The sequence below is a fragment of the Periophthalmus magnuspinnatus genome, chromosome 15, assembly GCF_009829125.3.
Source record: "Periophthalmus magnuspinnatus isolate fPerMag1 chromosome 15, fPerMag1.2.pri, whole genome shotgun sequence".
Classification (NCBI taxonomy): Eukaryota; Metazoa; Chordata; class Actinopteri; order Gobiiformes; family Gobiidae; genus Periophthalmus; species Periophthalmus magnuspinnatus.
Window position 1 is genome coordinate 12,262,639 of NC_047140.1, and position 22,879 is coordinate 12,285,517.

The 22,879-nt window shown below is 39.0% G+C and overlaps 1 protein-coding gene across 3 annotated transcripts in view; it reads left to right on the plus strand.

The window, feature by feature from the left end:
- gfra1a (gdnf family receptor alpha 1a) overlaps window positions 1-22,879 on the plus strand; it is a 152,200-nt gene that overhangs the window by 39,810 nt on the left and 89,511 nt on the right. The gene's annotated exons all lie outside the window — the stretch shown is intronic.

Consider the following 22,879-nt stretch of genomic DNA (forward strand, 5'->3'; position numbering starts at 1 on the left):
GCAGAGTGACAGGAGCAGCAGAGTGATAGGGGCAGCAGAGTGACAGGAGCAGCAGAGTGACAGGAGCAGCAGAGTGACACAAGCAAACAGAGTGATAGGGGCAGCAGCGTGACAGGAGCAGCAGAGTGACAGGAGCAGCAGAGTGATAGGGGCAGCAGAGTGACAGGAGCAGCAGAGTGACAGGAGCACGCAGAGTGACAGGAGCAGCAGAGTGACAGGAGCAGGTAGAGCGATGAGAGAAAACAAAGTGACAGGAGCAGCAGAGTGACAGGAGCAGCAGAGTGACAGGAGCAGCAGAGTGACAAGAGCAGCAGAGGGACAGGAGCAGCAGAGGGACAGGAGCAGCAGAGTGACAGGAGCAGGCAGAGCGATGAGAGCAAACAAAGTGACAGGAGCAGCAGAGTGACACATTTACAGTTTATTAGACTGAACTAATAACAGATAAAACTAGAGTGTGTTAACTTCAGTGTAGTTAGCATCTCCCTTCAGACTTATCACGTATTCATTCTAAAGATGTGCCCATTTGACAGAAATTAATTTTCTTTTGCTACAATCAATCTGGCAATTTAGCTAACATGTTCATACGACCAAGGAGGTGTCTTTCTCAATGACACCATGCCAATATGAACTGGACAGAGAGCAAACCGCTAACCTTCTGGTTTTAAGATGACAGCTGTGCAATCTGAGCAGCTGTGATGTTCTTGGATGGCAGTGCAGGGCTCAAACCAAGAAGCTGTCAGATACTGTAACCTCATTCAAACTACTCTACTCATCAGTGCTCTAGAGGAGAACAAGGACTTCCCCCTTACAGTGGATAAACCAAAGAAAATGAAAGTGAAAGAAACCAATGGGACTTGTGACTTACTATGATTTGCCATGGTTGTAGGTGGTTGCTCTTGTGGCTGACTAGCTGGCACATTGAGCAGTTTTTAAACTTTCAAAATTTTTATCTGTAATTTTTAACTTAACATTTGGGGATTTTGATAAACTAATAAGTGCAGTATGTGCAGTTTAAAGAATGGAAGTTAAGGACTGTTGGATTGTGTTAGTTTGTTGTTCTTGTATCCACATTAACCCTGCATGGAGCTAGTTATGCTAACCAGTTAGCTCTGAAATGCTACAGCACTCTACAGAGGAGCGAAAACAAGCTCCAGAATGGTGCCACAAGTGCATTAATAGAAAATCCAGGTTTATTCTGAACTGTTCAAAAAACAATTTAATTCCACTCGATTTGCCCTGTCCCAAGTCTTCAGAGCTGTGGAGTTCTGATAAGAGAAACAAACTAATGTTATAATGCACCAATGAGATAAAGAAACAGACTAATGTTAGAATGCACAGTTGTGATAAAAGAAACAGACTAATGTTCTAATATAGGGATCTTTGGACAGGCCCAGTGTCACTGCTCTCCCCTCCTCATTTTACACTTTAAATACTTTTAGAACAAGAAGCTTCTCCAGAGGTCCACGGACTTAAAAATGATTACATGATTATCTTGGTTTATTGTTGTTGTGTCAGAAGCATGAAGTAGTTTTAATATTATCGTTTATCACAATATTTCCTATAGCTACATATTGTGCTTTAAATTGTGTTATTGTGACAGGATTAGGTACAAGTTGAATGTACTTCTACTACTTTTGTTACTGCCGCTACATCTATTGTGGATAATAATATAAAACTACCATTTAACCTTAATAATTCTCATTTACAGCAATGGTCAGGTCAAAACTACTACTACCACCACTACTATTTAATTAGTATATTTAAAACTACAACTACTACTAGTACTGAAACTGCTGTTATCATTGGATGGGCTTATATAATCAAGTTACTCCAGCCCCATCCTTTTTTTACTGATGTATTTTGTTTTGAATGTAAATAACCAACGTAAACTTCATTCATTCGTTACTGCTGGTATTTCTGTTATAGCTACTACTATTACACTACTACTTCTAGTGCAACTTCAAGTACTGCAATGTATTTTATTTAACCTTTATAATTCTCATTTAAAACAACAGCCTGGTCAAACTAACTACTAATACTACTAGTACTACACACTAGTATTACTGCTATGTTTTACTGCGTTATCTACTATGGCCAAAAGTACTTCTAGTATTACTTCCTGTACATTTAGTAGTGCTACTATTGGTATTATCACAACAACTACTACGATTTCTACAACTAAAACTATTACTGTCGCAACCTTTATTCATGCTTCTACCGCTAATATTACTGTTACCTTTTTACAACTACTACTGCTACAAGTACTACTACTACTGCTAACTCTACTACTACAGCTGAAACTACTCCTCCTACTACTTAGACTCAGACACAATTTATTGATCCACAAGGGAAATGAATCAGACGCTGTAACTCCAAACACCCTCTGACCTTGTGGTATGATGTGTAAAGAGAACAGATGTTGTACCATGAAGGATCACTGGGCAGGTGATCCTAATCGGGTACTTTTGGGTGTCACAGTGGCAGAGTAGTTACCCCCTTTCCCCACAACAAAAAGTTCCCACTCACAGCTTCACTATCCATAAATCTTCAACAGACTCAAGGACCTGTTCTTTGTTCGCTTCACTTTAAAGGTCTTAAAAACATCAAAAAACGTCACTAGTCCAAAGTTATTCCTCACCTTCTGCATTCTGAGCATCCTAATTATTGACCGCCGTGAGTTTATAAGCACTTTTCCCATCATATCGGAATGGAGATTTGCTGTGACTGTATAGCCAACAAGAACTACCATGCTAACATGCACTTCCTGTCTAGCGGACAACAAAATGCTTTCTAATTAGATGCAGACAGTTCACAGCAGACTTATTTTGACACATTTTGCTCAAATACATGGAAAAAATCAGGTACAGGATCTTTAAATGAGATCTCCTCTGCACTTACGTAGCATGTGGCAGAGTTAGCTTGTGCACATTTAGCACACTGCAGTGTCAAAACATGGAGGTGTGACCAGAAGACATGTCGTCCAAATTGGCAAATGTTTATATTAGCATCAGATAAGTCCAGCTTTACTTAGCCATCCATTAGACCCAGAGTTAGTTTATTTTGCCTGGAGTCTGTGCTGTTTGGTGAGAACCTGTCTGCACGGTTAAACTCAGGATAACTCTTGCTTGACAGATGTGGAAGAGATGTTCCAGAGATAAGCTAAGCCAAGTCCTGGTTCGAATCCCGCTCTCGACATAAATATCATTGGTAGATCCAGCGGTTGGCGGAGTGATTCCAGCTCCCACAGATGAATGCAGTCGTTGTGTCCTTGAAAAAACGAAATTGTACCTTAAACATGGATATATGGTGCATGGTCTTTTTAACAGACTTTAAATACTACCACTAATATGCACCCTAATAAGGTTTTGTAGTGCATTTTGAGAAAGCTGAGTTGTTCTGACCTGTGAGTTATAGAGCTTAAGTCTTTCATCGGACTGAGTTTCCAAAATTATGTTTACATAACAGAAAGAGAAGGAACATATGAGACCACTTTGTTTCACTTTACACTGGACCAGACTGACAAATTGATTTAACAAGTGATGGATTGTACTTTTGGAGAAACCTTTTCACTGAATATTGCTACTGTCGTGTCTTTGGGCAAGACACCTTTGGCTGTAATTAATCACTAGTGCTGGTGCGAACTTGGCTGCAAATCGGTAAAATTATAATGTATTACCCATGTAGATTATCATTTTACATTTTGCTTTCAAACCACAATATTGATCTAAAATGGCCTACTTGAGAAGGTGCTGCTGTCTTCAAAGTCTTTGCTGGGATGTGCTGATGACACAACTATGGATTAGCTAAATAAGTACCAACTCTGATGAACTCTAAAACAAACAAACCAAAAAAAACATCGAAGAACAAAGTAAGATCAGAGCTGTGGGTGTTTACGAAGAGTATTGTGGTGCCATGATACTAAAATTTCAAACTCGATCTTGATACTAAGGAATAGACTCATATACTAGTACTACTACTACTAGATATATTATAAAAAACACCTTCTTCAGACAATATAATGTTACTGTAAATGATAGTACTTTCTTTTATATTACCATGTGGCCTTATATCTGTGGAATCCCTCAGTCGTCCAGGCGTGATCTGTAGTGGTCCATGGGCGTATACTAGTTTATGCATCTTATAGTTATTGTGATACAGCTCAAAATCATTCTAAAGCTATTCAGGAAAGGTTAATTTTTGTCCTGTGAATGTGATTTTTTTTTTTTATCAATACCTGGTCAAATGAGTATATAGTACCTAGTAGAGAGCAGGTTAGAAATGGGAATTCAGAGCAATGGTGCCTCTAATTCAAGTCAGTAAAGATGATTAAAACATGCATCAATCAGTCTGATTCGAGAGTGTGAATGGTGAGAGGAAACAGTTACAACACAGTAAAAAGCAGTTAAAAAATCAAGTTTGTGTAACTATGTCTCCGTTAAAGTGTGGACAGAACTTCTTAAAGCAGAACTAAGTAGCATTTTGACCTCATTAAACGTCTTTGTTAGTCCCTGTGACGGTTAAATGCACATTTTCAGGGTGTTTGAAGAGTCTGTTGTGAAAAACCCAGCCTCTTATTATGTTTGTCGTCATGTGACCTTTTATTGTTTTGACAATGCTAAATTCACCCATTACATTACTGTCAGCTTGCATTCCACTACTGCACATCAGCATCAGGTTTATAAAGCTGTAGTGTATTGTTTTGCATCATGTTTTTGTATATTTATGGAGCATTGTCGTGTGGGAGCATGGTTGACACGGGCTTGTGGGTGGAGCATTGGACAATAAGGCCCATGAGAGATTGTTAAAATACTCAAACATGCATGGACGACGTATTAAACCTCTTCAGGCATGTTTTTCAAGGGGGATCAACATTTTAACATGGTAAAAAGCTTCAAAAAGTGTATTTTGCATAATATCCCCGCTTTAAAGTTGAGAGTAGCAGTCCATGGCATAAATCTATGTCTGAACACCCCTCCCCCTTACACACACACATATACAAATAACCCCTCCACCTCCCCTGGCCTTGTTTTCACTTGTTTTGATCGGTCATGTAGAGAGAGAACCCAATTAGTGCGTCTCTCAGCAGGGCACTGTAACACGGAGACTGGCCCCAACGCTATCACCAAACATCCTAGTATAGATATATAGTATAAGCAGCTCTGGAGGTCACAATATGTCCGCTGTGTACTGTCTGCATTTTGTTTGATAATCAGGAAGTGTACGGTTAGCATGCAAGTTGTTGTTAGCTTTACTGTTGACGCAAATCTCTGCTCTGGTCTTGTCGAGATCAATAATTAGGATGACTTTGATAATAAGGAATAGGCTCAATACTCAATATCCGATACCACAGTGACAGAAAGGTTCAGTTCTGGTCCGTGAATCCATTACCTGCTCTAATTTTGGTACAGTTTTAGTAATAATTACTGTCAGATTTGTGATTTTGACTCAGAATGCATAAGGTAAGTGAGGAAAAGCCACTGCAAACTGTTTAAAATGAACTAGTTTTGTTTTTCTCGTTTTTAAAGACACAGATACAGCATTTTTAAAAATACAATCCTGTTTTAAAAAGTCTGGCGGAATTGTGCAGCTCATTTACAGACACGATTGAATAGTTTGTGTTTAAATGGATGTGTGGAGGTGTAGAGCTTGTTTTGAAGAGCATTTTTTGCATTATCACGGCAAATTGTTAATGAGTTATAGATTTGACCCATTGTCCATTTGACTTTTCATTAGTTTATTCAATAAGCATTTTTTTGTTGTTGTTTTTTTTTTTCTGCACCAACGCATGTTTTCCCAGCACATTAGTTGAAATAACAAAGACATGCGTTGATATTTGAATGCATTTTAGAAGCGTATGTATTGGCTTTGATTAAAAATGCCAACAAGTCTTTTATGTTCTCTGTGAATAGTAAAGGGGTAGTAGGAATCAACAATAACACAATCACATACTGGATAGTTGGATGTATGTGGCAAATATTACCTCAGAACCAATTAGCAATCTTGTTATTACACTAAATTATGTAACGGGCTCTGGACTTATCTTCTCTGGGATACAGCAGACTTACTTGCACCAAAAACTCAGCCACAGATGAAAGAGTGTGGTGAAATGTCCTAACCATTCTACGAGGAGTACCATACTGTAGCAGAACTTAAGATGAGCAGCGAAACGTCTTCACTCCGACGACTTTTTGTCCAGTTGACAGATTCAAATTTTTCTTTTACTACTAGCAGGACTAAGCACCTCTGACTTACACAGCTTTACACAACTTCAGTCCAGTCAAAGTTAGAAGAGCCTTGAAGAAACACAAGAACTCACACATTGTAGGGGCCAAACACACACACACACACACAGAGATGCAAGCACCAGCTGACAGTGGGGTAAGGCAGCTGTATGGGGTAGAGTGGTTTGGTGGAAGTGCATGTGGAATTGTTTTTAATTCACTGTGAAGCACTTTGTCTGACTTTATTTTGTATGAAAATCACCTTATAAATAAAGTTTGATTGATTGGTTGAGCTTGGGTGGATACATTTGATCCAACGCACAGTGTGTGATTGTGTAATCGTCGACTCCCACTTCTCCCTTACTATTCTCGGAGAAAATAAGCTCATCAAAAGGTAAGATTGTGGCTTTTGGGCATTTTTAATCAGAGTGAGCAGAAGCACTTTGAAAATGCAAACGGAGAATCTTGACCCTTGACCCTCCACATTGCTTGTCTTTGTAATACTGGGAAAACACATATTCTGGGGCATTAGAGAGAGAAAAAAAAAAGTATATCATCAGACCTGCTAACAGTAAAAAAAAAAAAAAAAAGAAAGAAAAAAAGATGAACATGTCAACCTGAGTATTTGTCTATGTGTGTTGTGCATTTTTTAAAATAATAATAATTTTTAAAAAGCCAAAAAAGGTTTATTTCTGTCCTGTGAATGTGACTTTTTTAATATCTGTACCTGCTCAAATAAGTAATAAGTTTTGACGACCCTCGTAGTGATGCAGTGTGACACCAGGATAAAGGACTGTGCCATAACTGCATCATGAAGCCTCCTCTCATGGAGTTTATGACACTGATTACACAACTATTATATGAACTGACAAGCTCCTAAGAAACACAGAGTGTAGTGTTGTCAGAGAGAGGGGGAGAGAGAGAAAAGAGAGAGAAGGGGTGGAGAAAGAGAGGAAAGAGAGAAGAGGGGTGCGAGAGTGGAGAGAGGGAAGAAAGATAAAGAGGGAGAAAGTGGCGGAGAGAGAAGAGGAAATAGTGGAGAGGGAGAGAAGGTAGAAGGAATGAGACAAAATACCATAGAGGGGGAGGAAGGGAGAGAGAAAGAGGAAGGAAAAGTAGAGAGGGAGGTGAAAGATGGGTGGGTGGGGAGCGGGAGGCACAGAGAGAGTGAGAGGGAGGACTGGAGATAGAAGAGAGGAGACTGGAGGGAGAGAAAACAGGAGGAGATAGTGGAGAGAGAGAGAAGGAAAGAGTGGAGAGTGAGGGATTATAAAGAGGGGGAGAGAGAGGAGAAGGAAGTGAAGACATTCCTCGCTTCTTCACGTCTTTTGAACAAATTCGATTTACAGTGCACATTTAAAGAGGGGGTATTATGCAAAGTCTTTTTTTTCTTTTTGTATTCTACCACTTGTTCCCTCATCAAAAACATGCCTGAAGAGGTTTTATATGTCATCCATGCATGTGTGAGTATTTTAGCCATCTCTCCTGGGCCCTATTCGAGCCCTCCTTACAGTCAGTTGTAAAATTCTGTGCAGTGCTCAGCCCACAAGCCTACATCACCCCTGCCTCCACATGATAATTCTTGATGAATATACAACAGAATGATACAAAACTGCACACAATAAACTGACAAACCTGATGTGATGTGCATTAGTTTCATTAGTGGGATGTACACTGATGTGTTCTGATAGCACTTTGAAGGAGGAGTGATTTATGAAACATGTCAATATGTTATTTTCAGCAAATACAGCTATTAGAAAAAAACAAACAAAAAATGTAGCATGGTGATCTAACTATTTTATGGGTTAGCAGTTAATGCCCCATAGAACTAAAATACCCCTTCTTTAAGATCTGAGAGTTGACTTAAATACAAACTAATAGAAAAATCTGGTGCATTTTTGTATTTTTTTAACTAAATAACTGGAGCCTTTGTAATTGTGATCATTCAAATTGTAATTTTTGTGTGATTGTGATGAAAACATTAGCACAAATCACACTTTATTTATAATGCAAAGAACAAAAATAATCCCGCAGTTTTCACTCTTACTGTAAAGTCCTTATCATGTGGGCAGAGCATTTACGGTGTCCAATGTCCAAGTCTCCATATGGATGTCTTTGTCACTGTAAATGGACCATGTCACCTTCATTACATTAACATGAGTCTATCTTCTCCCTAAGTGGATTTGACTCATTGGGTTTGACCACAAAATGTATAAAGAAGTAGACTAAGGGAATGTGATGTCACCCATAGCCTGCGGCTCCAGTCAAATGAACCTCATTGAGCCAAGCCGAGTTCGATATTTGAAATTCCTGCGAGTATCATAGTAACCAAAGAGCCAATCTGGAGTGAGGCTGTTGAAGGTTACGCCCCCACCTGCACCGCTGGTTTAGCAGGCAACGCTGTCAGTCAAACCTGTTGCTAACGCTGGAGGGAGTGATCTCTGGGAAAGAAGGTGCCTGATTTGTTTGTTGTTAATGTTCATATCTTGACGTAAGGACAAAATAGTGAAATAAAAACACCATAATCATGTAGAGCGAGTTGATATGAGCATTTTAAAATCAAAACAATGAACCTACAGAGAGAGGGGTAATGTTTTTTCTCAATAGGAAATTAATTGAAGCCGACTCACACTCCCTTTTTAGAAAGTGGCAGGTAACAGGTTGGCTATGTCCATTTATATACTGTATTTACCTTACTCTGGGAATTGCCATTGTCATTTAGGTTGTATTATTTTGCACGGGGCTGCTGATCTTGATAGCAGATAAGTTCTATACGGACCACAAAGCCATTTTAAAGCCTCCTTGAGAATCGATGCATTTTTGACTTGTGAGTGCACATGAACATTGAACACTTTACACATATCAACCTAATTCAAGAAAGTGCAGTTTAGTTGCGTTTCTGCTAAAAGTGGGCGAGGCAAAATAAGGCCAATGTAGTTTATGGGTTTGACTCAGTGGTTGAGTCAGCGTGAGTCATGAGGTTTATGAGTTTATAACGTCTCAGATGAGCCAAATGTCCACAGAGATACACAGGAGTAAAAGGACTCTCTCTGATCTGAATCATCACTACATAAACCTCAGCACCTGCTGACAATCATTATCAGTGCTAGTGGTAAACATGTTCAAATCAAATATAACTCTTAGTGGTAGTGGTAGAATGAGCCTCGCAATTCGTCTCTAATTTGGGTTGCCAGTTTCAGGGCTGAAATCCAGTTGGTTTAAACCTAAAATTACTCTCTGATCTGAATCATCACTAAAAATCCTCAGCACATGTAGCTAATCATGAAATTGTGCTAGTAGCAGCTCAGTAAGTGAATTCTGGAGGTTCTGAGCTGTCACATGAGGCCTGTCCATATACTGAGAATGAGAAAAAGTTGTATGTGTCCTCTGTCTGCAGGTTAAGGCACTGGCAGCTATTGTCAAAAGTAGTGAAAATCAAATACTAGCGAATACTAAATTTGGTAGCATTACTAGATATCCATTTCAGCAAGTACTGATACTAAGGACTCACATTCACAAGACAGAAATGAACCTTTCCTAAGACCACATAGACTAGTATACACCCATGGACCACTATAAAACCTACCCGGACGACTGAGGGATTACACAGACATAATATCATATAAAAGAAACACCTGTGATTTAACACTGAAAATTGCATTCCACTGTCTAAATAAAGAGTGATTTTTATTATCATTGTCGTATCAGAATCAAGTCTATTTGTTAATATAAAAAAATAGTAATGGTATACTTTTTTTAATTATTATTATTATTATTTTTTACATTAAGAGCACAGGCTACATACAGTTCTTTTAACTCATTATAAATTCCACATTGCAAAGTTTTGGATCAGCAAATTTTCTCTTTAGCCCAACTTAGTGGACTGATTCAGCTAACCCCCCACTTCATCTGATCCTCTGGACGTGATGAATAGCTCATTATGACACTTTTGACGGTTTAAAAATAGAAAATGATAAAGTTTGAATATGTGCCATCCATCACGCAGCGATAGTGAGCAGTGTGTCCTTGTGACCTGTGGAATCGTACCCCCAACCTCCCACAAGACTAATGCGATGGCTTTGGTCCTGTCAGCTGTAAGAGCACCGCGTGGGAGAGCAGGTGAAGGAGAGGGGAGGCGCCATAGCGACAGGGCATGTGGGAGCGAGAGGGTTTGAAGGCACACCGTGGAACTTTTCCCGGGTCGAATTTTCATCACCTGCTTGTCCTCGTGGAGATGTTATTGATTGATATGACTAAAATCTTCCACAATATGGCATTAGACTTTTTGATGTAAAGGCAGAGGCTAAGAGTGCTTAAAAGTACGTTATGGAGCTTTTCTGGCAGAGATTTGCTTGTCTCCATGGAGATGTTTATTGCTTTTCCTAGAATATTACACAGCAACAGTAAAATACTTTGCTGAATAAGTACAAGATAAACGTTTTAATGACAGACCGTGGAATATTCTGGACAAAGCTATGACACCCCCAGAGAGACAAACAATAAGAAAAGTTGCATAGTGCACCTTTAATGAATATTTTAGATTTCTTAAGCAGGGGATTTATGGATTGTAGTAACTAAAGAATTTGACAACAAAAATATAAGGAAATGATTTGGATTCAAAAATTCAAACCAAAAAAAAGTTTCATTGATCATCATTTCATTCCTGGGATATAGTTATTTGGAGTGATGTTTGCTTGTTCTGCCTGTGCTTGGGTTAACTTGCATGTAACTTTTCAACTAGGTACACCAGGCAGTCACAATAATGACTTTATCAAACTGCACTGCACTAAAAAAATCTGTTCACCTTTCGGCCGCTGTAATGTGAACCACATTACAGCAAGGGGCAACTGTATACCAGATGAACAATATCTTTCATGCTCAATATTTATGGAACGTGAAAAGAGAAAATTTGCTGATCCAAAACTTTGCAATGTGGAATTTATAATGAGTTAAAGGAACTGTATGTAGCCTGTGCTCTTAATCTAAAAAATAAAAATAAATAAAAAAATGTATACCATAATCACAACTTGAGCTGCCTGTAGTGTTGCCACAATACAAAAATGTAATTTATTATTATTATTTTTTGTAGTATTAGGCCTATATGATGACATTTGAGTTGTACTTGGTCCAATAATTCACTTCACATAACACTAGAACACTAGAATACTAGAACTAACTACTGCAGAACTAACTACTGTACTGTTTCATTGTACTGTTTATATATTGCTCGCACATTATGTTTCATGTAATATACTTAGAAAATGTTTTTACTGTAATCTCTTCTGCATTTCAGTATTATCATTTATCGTGATATTTTCAGGTTCAATATATCACACTTCAAAATGTGTTATTGTGACAGGCCTCATCATGACAGGACTACACACCTGATACAGTGGTGCAGCAGGCGAGTTCCACTTCCACAATTGTGTAGTGATAACACTCTGAAGGGGGAGTGACGTAGCCCAGGGAGCACAGGAAGGGGACACTCAGAATGTAAAATCAAAACTTAAACTAATTACACATTTCAGTATGTTATTTTTGGCAAACATAGCATTTTCAAAACAATAAAAGGCAACATGGTGATCTACATATGTGATCTAATATACTCCATAGAAGAAAAATACTCCATCCATTGTACTTGTCTGATTATTCTAGTTTTTTGATTTTGACAGGCCATGTAACTGTACCCAGTGAGTACACACACGTTTTAACTTGGAGAATGAAACGTAAAACCCATATCCCATACAGAACTTATGAAAGATAAGAATGCAGTTTAAGTGAAGACAGACGTTTCCATGTTTGTTCAGATGGAGTTGTTTTTGGCTCTTACTTCTCCTCTTGCATATGTGATACCTGCACACTGTGGTACTTTGCCCTGTTGTACTTTGGCCTGCTGGTACTTTGGCCTGGAGTGCCCTGTTCTCTCTTTGCACTGGCCTCATCTGAACCCGTGTACTGCTCAAGGAAGTACTTATACTACAACATTCCCATTCCCGTGCCCCCTCCTCCTCTCTGCTTCAGTGGGGCACAAATAAAGCCAAATAAATCCTCTGCTTCACCTCGTGCTGCCTCCTCTTCTCATTTCCTAGCTCCTCTCCTTTTTAACTACTTTTTTCCCTGATATTCCATACTTTCGTACCCCTCCTTCTATCACCTCTACCGCCTTGCCCACTACTTCCTCACCGTGGCTCTTACTTCTCTGCTTCCCTTTCTCCCACCTCCTGTACATGGAGTACACGAGTACAGAGTCTGCATACTGGGAATTAAGAAATGACCAGTTTGACTACACTTCAAACTCAACCTCTGCAGCAAGGTGTTTATAATCAGAAACACCTGGCTATAATGAGGGCAGTGCTGTGTGATGTCACTTAGTACTTGAAATTGAATCTTTTTTTTTTTTTTTTTTTACCACAAAGCTGCAGATATACCAGAGGTGGAACATAGCAAAGTAAAAGCAGTAAGGTACTACTACAATTTAAAAAAAGGTATCTGTAATTTACTATTGGATACTTTTTACTTTTACTTCACTACATTTAAGAGAACGTACCTGTACTTTCTACTCCATTGCATTTTTGAACTGGACTGAAAAGTAAAGGTATTTTTTTGTTATTGTTTGATGCCCGCTGAAAAGACTGGGGGATTTATTTTTCACATGTTCATAGTTTGAGCATTGTTTTCTGTTGAACAAAATTCAGCAAAATACTTTACAGTACATTTGTATTTCAAATACATTTTTTCATGTGATAGTTTTACTTGAGAATGTGTGTTCTGGTATCTGTACAGAATCAAGTACTTCTTCCACCACTGAAATATACCCAGTTTACACTAAAACTTGCCAAAAAAGATCTAGAAACAGTAGGTAAGAATTCAAACACTATAATCAGAATTTAGCTGATTTAGAGTTCACCACGTCACCTCCTAGCTCCTTACCTCCTAACTCCTCTCCTCTTCCCTCTCCTCACACCACTGCTTCAGAGATCTATGGAGCAAAAATCCATACCACATTATACTTCTCAAATATGTTTAGGGTGAGCGGACAGATGGATTCATTTCTCAAAGGCCAAACACTGATTTAAGACTAGACTAAGCTTGAGCTGTTTAAATGTAACTTATGAAAATGTGGGGTGTGTCACAGCTGAACCTGATTTCTGATTGGATGTAAATGTTGTTTTAATTGTGAATAAATCAGAATTACAGCTGCAAACTTTTTTTTTTTTTTTACATGTTTACTTCAGATGTGGCTTTGTATAACTTTAGTCATAGTTTAGTCCTAATTTTCATTTTCATTTAGTTTAAAATACAAATGCTGACCCAGACGTGCAGACTAGCAGTGCATACATTAGCCCCATTAACCCTTTAAGTGTTACATTTCCTCCTCTCGTTCAAGTTCATGAGTGACCTAAGGACTGACCTGGAAGTGCCGTGAAGTGTGAGAGGTCCCTGAATGCACCACTGACTTTAGACAAACATTACATTTTACAACCTATCCCAATCTATAAAGAAAGACTCTAAAGAAAAAAAAGGATGCATAAATACATACATTAATATACTTCTACTTTCTCATAAAAAGTCCCTGATGTCTGATAAAAGTAATGCGTTTTGTACCCAGGAGCTGACTTGTACTTTTGCAGATAAAGTCACAAGGTATCTGTATATCCCTTTGTTTCCGTGGGGCCTTATTCTGTAAAAAAAAAAAAAAAAAATGCTAACCCTGTAGTTTGGATCTCTACAAATTGAATTGTATATTATTTTACTTTGGTTTAAGAGGCACTGCGTAACTTTTGAGGTGGAAGGTCTGCTACCATGGAGATGTTATTGCTTGTAAACACGTAATGCTGTGAGCGGAGTCGCCTCTACACAGCGTCACTGGCTCGTCTCCATGAGGATAGACGTGTTTTATACCACACTGAAACATTCCAAGTAAAGCATTAACTTCTCCATGGAGACAAGCGGGTGACGGAGTATCTACCAAACAAAAATGCATTTAATCTTTTTTAATTATGATTTTTAAAGTACATTTTTAAAGAAGACCTATTGTGTCTGCTATATAGTTATAATTTATGGCATCCTTGGATCATTATGTTATAATTTGGATATTTAAATTTCAATATTCATGTAAAATGACTTAATAAAATAAATAAGTTTGCTGACTTCGCTAGAAAACTGCAGTTCCCGGTGCTTCGTGGTAAACGTTATCACAACAAAGCGTCTGCACCTCCAATAGACAGCCAAATCCTACACGTATCACCGATTAAGAAAATAAAGTAGAAGACTGAAGTAGTTACAGAGCAGTGGGCGTATTCCAGTGTTGGTGAAAACGGGGATTGATTGGCAATATGGCGTTTGAAAATAAACGATTAAAGATTGCTCAAACCTGCATGAATCAGTCCAAATACAACTTTGAGAGGGTAAATGAGAAGCAAACAACTATAACATGGTTAAAAGCTAGACCTGCTTTATTATTTATAGAAAAAAAAAAATCTACAACAACAGCGTGTTACAGTATAAACAAATAATTAGCATACTATGTTAAATCAAATACAGCAATTACAACAGTGTTAGGCAGTTTATTGTTACTGGCAATATTGCTCCACTGTTTCTGTCTTCTTCTACTGTCATGAGCCCTCCCTCTTCCCGTCCATCTGTGTTACCTCCGCACTTATATGTCCTTTACTCCCTCTGGCTACACTCCTCTCTGCACCATGACTCAGGAGCACGATCCATTTGCTCCGGAGCCATTGTCGTCAAGGCCACGCTCAAGTGCTGTGTCCACCAGTGACTTATGAGCTGTACCAGAGCTGTGGGACAACCAATCAGGAGCAGGCTTTACATATATGCACTTAGCTTACACATGCTGTTGACCAGGGAGAAACTAAAGTCAGATAACTGATTTAGCACAGCATTGTGAGTTGTTCATCAAATTTCAGAAGGTAAAACAATTCGACACATATTAGGCAAAAACAGCTTATGTTGACCTTGAGTTCTCAGAAATACTGCGTTTTCACCTAAACCCTTTCCCCGCCCACATCCTTGTATTCTGTCATGATCGCTTGGAAAAAAATTACATAACAACAAACAAAACAAATAATTACCTAGGTCCATTTAAAACATTAAAACAGGTGCAGGTGTGATTATAAATGTTTATCCCCGCATTATTAAAATTAGTGCATTAGTGGCACCAATGTATCCGGTTTTGCATGTCCTTTAAATGTATTTCATTTTTGGGAAGCAAAATAGCCAGAAGCTTTTTTTTTCCGATTTCAGTTCATGCGCTACCAGTTTTAGACTTTGACAATCATGAAATCTTGCATTAAAAGTTCCTGTATCAAAGTTCAACAAGCAAGTGAGATGTTCAGGCAGTCTATCAGGTAGTGCCGTATAAATACATTTTATACAGCGTTATCCTTTTCTGACAGATAGCGATGGCCAGCCTACTTTTTCATAGAGTGAACAATGATGGATTTTAAATTCATCACCTTTTATGAAATGGTCTGAATGAAAGTGTATCTAAAGGTTTCAAAGTAGACGCTGAAGTCTCCATGTATATTATTCTGTGTTTTAAAATGCCACATAGACATGTTTCAAAATCTGCTGCTTGTTACTTTCAAATGTCACACTTAAGAGTTCAACTCTATGAGTTCTTCAGTTTTGAAAGTCAGTGGCTGATCTATGCGTGTTATAGTAGTCCAAATAGTGCTTAAAAATAACATGTCTAGAACTAGTTCATTTAAAAAGGTTTGCAGTGGTTCAAAGTTAATCACAACTCTCAGAGACCAGAGCCGAGTTTTGCCAAGATGGTAAATCTAACAACTAGTTTCATTTGATTATATGATTTATTTTGACTTCAAGAGCTGCTTATACACTATATCTGTACTGGCTCAATTGAGCCATAGGGAAAAAATCAACTATTAATTATGTCAGACTTTTCGAAGTGTAAATCTATCCATGGATTGGAAAATCAAAAGTGCAATGTGTGAGTTGTGAGTTTTGGCGGCGTTAGTTGGAGCAAATGTTGACTCCTGTTGCCATAATGTTATTTTATAGACTTTATTCCATCCAGCTTTAATAAAACAAATAAAACACTGCATTATGTAAATGGACTTCACTAGAATTTTATACTCTCTCTCTCTCCAGGTGAAGGAACAAACTTATGCATCTGTCTGTAAAGCAGAGGGCATGACTGATGAATACAGCAGCCCTAGCACCCTGCCCTCCCTGCAGCCCCTTCACACCTTCACACACACACACAAACACGCACACACACTCCTAGAGCATGTTGTAATCCATTCAGTAGAACTCCATCTGCCTCAGGGATGTACAGGCAGGAGAGGGCACTTATTTGTGATAGACTGGTGTACGTGTGTGTGTGTGTGCATGTGGTGATGAAGAGCATGTCGAGCAGAGCTAAGCCTCACCCTCCTCTTCCTCTTCCTCCTCTTCCTCCTCTCCAGGACTCCTCTGCTAAGCCTGTGTAGCTGTTTACAGCCAGATCTGGTTGGTCACATATATGCAAATCAGGGCTGAGTTTAAGGAAAGTAGTCTCAAACTTCTTAAACTAGTTTGTGTTACTTTTTAACAAGTACTGTTTGGATACCTTGCAAATGGCAGTAGTGGTGCAGTAAGCTGAGTGTCCGCCTTCCAACTGGAGAGTCAGAGCTTTAAATCATAGAGCTAAAATAAAAAAAACAAAAAAACAGTGTATCTCAAACTGTAGTAAACATACAGTGGATAGTACAGTCCTGGTTGTATCCATATTTAATGTTTGCTTGCCATTTAAATTTAACTTTAGTACCACATAATTAATACCTTAACCCTAACTCCAAACCTTAACCCCCAATTAAAGTTCCTGTACCCAATTTTTCCCATGTATTTGAGTAGAGATATATTATATAATCATCTCTTGAGGTCGGAATAAGTCAGCTGTGTACTTTCTGCACCTAATTATAAAGCATTCTATTGTCCGACGATTAGCATGCTAGTTGTTGTTAGTTTACCGTCACAGCAAAAGTCTGCTCTGATCCCTGAGAGTTGTGAAAAGGGCTTTTAAACTCATCATGGTGAATCATTAGGATGCTTGGAACGCATAAGGTAAGTAAGAAAAACTTTGGATCACTGCAAACCGTTATTAAACTAGTTCTGTTTTTCACGTTTTTAAGACAGTAAAAATCATTGTCCTTAATAAACCAGTGATTCATAATGATTTAAATGTTTCTTTGTCTGTCTGTGTGTGTTTTTAAGTCAAATTAAGGTGTATTTTTTATAAAGTGTTACTGAAACCAAGCTTTAAATCCATATTATATTGTCCCAAATGCATGTTAATGGTCTTATATTACACAAACTTGACTCTCGTGAGCTTTAAGTCATGTTAGAATGTTGTTACCTCCTCAAAAATATATAGTCTTACATCCACACATGTTTGAGTAATCCTTCATCATTAGGCTGTCTACATCTCCAAAGCTCAAGCTGCCTTTTACGTTTTGTTTAGTAGAGATTGGCAGGACTTTTCATCCGTCTATTAGATAAATACTGGCAGTATGAAAGTCAATCTGAACTACTGAAAATCACACATTAGAACAAAATGTGGTATAAAAAACTGGATATTTGAGCAGCGGGCAAAATGAGTGCTCTGCTCCCTTTTACAATGCCATAAATCCTATCACCAGTCACACACAACACATCAGGTGAGGTCGGGCTGAGGGCAAACCTGCTTCAACAACTCACCAGAGACACTGCGCAGTATTACACAGCCCAGCGCACTCACAACACAACTTTACAATCAGACACAGAAAGTTATGGGGCCCTAGAACTGCAAATGGACTCACAAATACGATTATGGCTCCTGTAGGCTAGCAGTCGCAAAGGAGAAGGATGTTACAGATGCTAAAGCTAACTGCACTAAGATAACACAACTTTACAATCAAACACGGTGAGCTATGGACCTTACGTCTGCAAATGGACTCACAAATACTATTATTGCTCCTGTATGCTAGAACCAGTCACTCAGATAACACAACTTTGGGGCCCGATAACTAAAACAGAGTACGATCAGTGCATTTCACTTAGCCTCAGTCGTATAGGAGAAGAACGCTACAGAAGCTAAAGCTAACTTCAGGCTTTAACATTGAACTATTTGATGCTTTCTTGCCAGGCTGCTCAAAACAGCTGTCATTAATTTGTTCTCTGGATTTGACCCATCCTCTATTAAATCTAGCTTACCCCCACTTTTGAATTGATGGGTAAAAAGTGTGACCGGGTGGCCTCTCCACAGATCTGACCTGTAACACCAACCTTTGGCACCACCTCCTTTTTTCTATGGGGATACGGAAAGCAATAACATCTCCACGCAGACAGGTGGTCAGATTATGTCATGCCAGTGGATCATCCAAGTCCAACACTGGTTCTTTACTTTTAAATGTGGTCATTAGTTAATTAACGTTTAATAAATGTACAATGCATTATCAACTGCATCAATTTTACTCTTGATTTGTCTAGGCTGGGATTAGTCGTTATCCTAGTGATTAAACGTGCTAGTCTGTGGTTCTCATTTACCCTTTTTAAGTTGCATTTGGTTGGAGTCATTCATGTTTGAGCAATCTTTAATCACTTATTTTCAAGACGCCATATTGCCGATCAACCCCCATTTTCACCGCCACCAGTATACGCCTTTTGTACGTACTTTGTGTCACAGTTCTGCCTGTTTTCTTGTTGATCCCCAGTCCCGGTCCAGCTTTGTTTCCCATCCTGTAGTTCTTTGTTTGCTGCCTCTGTTTTCCCCGCATCTGCCGTTCGTTACTAATCAGGAGGTAGCCTATATGTTCTCCCTCTGTTCAGTTTGTGTGGCTGGATTATTCTGTCACGCAGGTAGATAGACAGGTCAGCTGCGTCAACAGGGCAGCAGATGCTAGCTCAGCCTGGTGTTGCTGCAGGCTAGCTTCAAGTCCGGAAAGCCGCGACATGGGGATCTCTTTGTGCGCTGAGTCCGTCTTCATTTCATTTGTTTATCTAGAAGACACGCAGGCTCTGTATTAGTCCAGTTTACTACCTGCGTGACACTTTGTTCTCCAAGTTTAATTTCTTTATCGTGATACTCGTAGGATTCAGCAGCGTTGCGTAGTCATTTTATTACAATCGGAAAAGAAGCAACAGTGTGACATGCAGCTATCCATCGGACGTACTACACGTGCTCCTATTCTGCGCCGCAGTTTTCTAACATGGGACTCAGCGGACTTGTTTCTTTTATTAATTTAGATGAATATTGCAGTTTAAAATGTGCAAATTATAACACATGCGTCATAGATCATAATCATATAGTAAACTCAAGCACAATATGTCTTCTTTAAACTGGAGTGGGCCGGTTATCCAATTTTCCTGGCGTGCATGTAAACGTAGTGACTCATGGGGCAAAAAAACAGCCACAACGTATTAGAAATATTGCGTGCGTGGATCGTTTTATATCAGCGGCGATGACAAACTACACTCTCGCACAGTGCTTGCTTGTGCTGCTCTCTCCAACACAAATAAATACACAGCAATTATAGCTACAGTTTTATTGCTAATGAAAAATTACTAAAAGCACCTGAACGCCTCATAGCCCCCGTTTATACCTATTCATTTGCTTGACCTGCATGTAGACTAGTGTAAACTCTTTCCTTAATACAAATTCCAATACCACGATGATGGTATAGACCACATGTGTCAAACTCAAGGCCCGGGGGCCAAATGCGGCTCTCCACGTCATTTTATGTGGCCCGCGAGAAGATAAATTAAAAGGCATGGCTGTCATTTTAAAATCAGTCTATGCTGCTTTAATGTGTGCACTGACAATAAACTAATGAGATTTTCCCAGCAAGTGGAACTGAGAAATATTTGCACATCACTAAATGTTCATGAAGAGGAAAATTGTTGGTATGGAAGGACGTCAACATTTTGACACCAAACACGGAGCTAAGTATGCATAAGTTAGTCTGCAAGAAAAAATAACAAATTGTCCAATAATTAAAAGGCTGTAAAAGGCTGTTTTTGAAGCAGAGCTGAAAGTCTGTGAGCAGGTGTGTCCCGACCAGATACACACTTTTAAAAATGTCAGTTTATCACAGAAACCGTTATTTAACAAGTCAAAAAGTAATGACATTTATTTTACATGACATTCGGTTACATTTAGTGATATTTAAACTGCCGCACAGTTACATCTGGCCCTTGATTTTGCTGATGTGGCCCTCGGTGAAAATGAGTTTGACGCCCCTGGTATAGACTGTCATTTTCAACATTAAATCGTAGAACTTTATTTTATATTCCCATGTCGCCTTATATCTGTGTAATCCCTTAATCGTCCAGGTAGGATCCATAGTGGTCCAAGGGCGTATATGTAGTTTATGTGTCTTATACTTGTCCTGATACAGCTCAAGATCATTCTAAAGCTATTCACGTACGGTTCATACCTGTCCCGTTTGTATCAATTCAAATCTTTCGATACGTTTGACAACCCTAATGCAGACTGAGACAAATTTCGTTATCAATTTGGTTGTTTAAGCGCACTTACGTGTTCTCTTTGCATGTAAATATATAAAATGCATCCTCTATACCTGCTGTGTGTGTGGGTCTGGAGCTGGAGGAGTCGACATCTGAAAGGAAAATGTTGTAACTGCAGATCCAAGAGAGCTATTCATACGTGGAGCCCTCACAAAGCACTATTGTAGCACTCTGATGTCAGCCGTGCATTCCCTCTCAAAGCATCCGCTGCCGTATGCTTCTAAAAATGACTCTGCTGTGTTCTGTGTTCATTTCCTAGAGCTTATTTCACAAAAGTTTAAAGCCTTAGACATTTTTTGTATGCAGTATTTGTCGGGGGATTGGGATAGTGAATATATGGCACAGTGGTGAGACAATAAAACCTTTGTGAGAGTCAGAGAGCTGCCCTGGGACTGAGTGATAGAGATGTGGCTGTCATTGGAACTCTATTGTAATAAAGGGAAAATTCTATTATAAACGAGAGCGAGCAATTAATCGAGATTCAGGTCTGCTGCCAATCCTCTGTCAGGAAAAGACTGTGGTTTAGAACAGACAGAATACTCTGAAAGAAGTTTGCCATATGTTGTGTGTGTTTTTTTAGTGGAACCATATAAAAATAATCAATATGAGGGAACAGCTTGTTATTTCTTTTGCCATATCACCCAGTCCTATAATTACAAATGGTGTTTTCATGACAGCCCAGTTTCCAAAGTTAAGGGTCCGCTGCAGGATTTTGGTTGTTTACCGTGCCAAAACTTGCCATTAGGCGACTGATCTCGGGGAAAGTCTTGTGTTGTGGCTCAACTGAAGCTGCCGAAATGTGATACTTGGACAGACATGGGTAGAGAAGCCAAAATTTTACACTAGTAGCTGTGCCATTACTTCAAAATAGTATTACTCAAACGGAAGTACAAAGAGATTACTCAAGACAGTGTAAACATGTACTGGGGAAACTACTACTCAAGTAAAAGTAATTATAAGAGTAGCATCAGATTTATAATTTGTTAATATAAATGTACATGCAGAATGAATAATGTACGAAATATGGTATTTTCAAAGTAAAGATCACAAAAAGTCATATGTGAGGGAGCAGTGTCCGTCCAATCCCTCAGTCGTTCAGGTCTGATCAATAGCAAAATCTGAAGTTGTGTAGTGAAGAGTGCAGAGAGTGTTACATTGGAGAAACTAAACAACCACTTCATAAGAGAATGTACCAACACCATGAGAGCTGCTCTGGACCCCAGTCTGCTGTACATCTCCATTGCAAAGTCACTACCCACTCCTTTGAAGATAGTGAGGTACAGATCTTAGCCAGAGAAAAGAAATGGTGTGAGAGGGAGTTAAAGAAGCTATTTTTGTTAGGAAAGACAACCCTTCTTTAAACAGGAATGGGGGCCTGACACATAATCTCTCACTCATCTGTAATTCCATCCTCAGACTCAAAGTAAACAAAAGAAACACAAGAGAACAATAGTAGGGCCATTAAAGGTCGAATAGGGTCGTTAAGGCTGAAACTGGAGACAATAGCTGTTTAAAGTTTCAGTGTAGTTAGCCCCTCCCTTCAGACAGATATAAGGCAGTGTCCACCTGATATCTAACCAGAACTGAAGAAACAGCTTAGATGAGCGGCGAAACATCTTCACACCTACAACCATTTATCCAGTTGGCAGATTTAATTTCTTTTGCTTTTGCTTTTGCTTTTGCCCTGAAGGAGCGGTGCAAACAACTTAAGTGTTTTTTGTTTTTTTTTTTCTTTATCATTTAACATTATCAACCAAAACTGTAATCAAAACCTTTACTTAAGTTAGCAACCGACCTCACTCTGATGACACCACCACAGCTAAGACACTTTTGATCCATGACTCCACAAAGTGCATAATTTGAAGGTGAACTTGCAACTGCTTTGGGCTATTGAGTGAAGTGTAGAGTTTCCGTAGCACTTAGCAGAATCCTGACTGTAAATTAGCATGTATGTGTTATGTAAATAGGCTCATATTTTTAGCTGCTTGTTCCACATTTCTAGTCCTTTGTAGAACTGCTTGTCGGGTACATTTCCTCTCCTTGTGCACTTTTAGCTCAGCGTAAAGTTATCTTGATGTGGCGTTTCAGAGCGCTAAAGCTAATGCAGCCATCCGTACCTGCGCGCACCC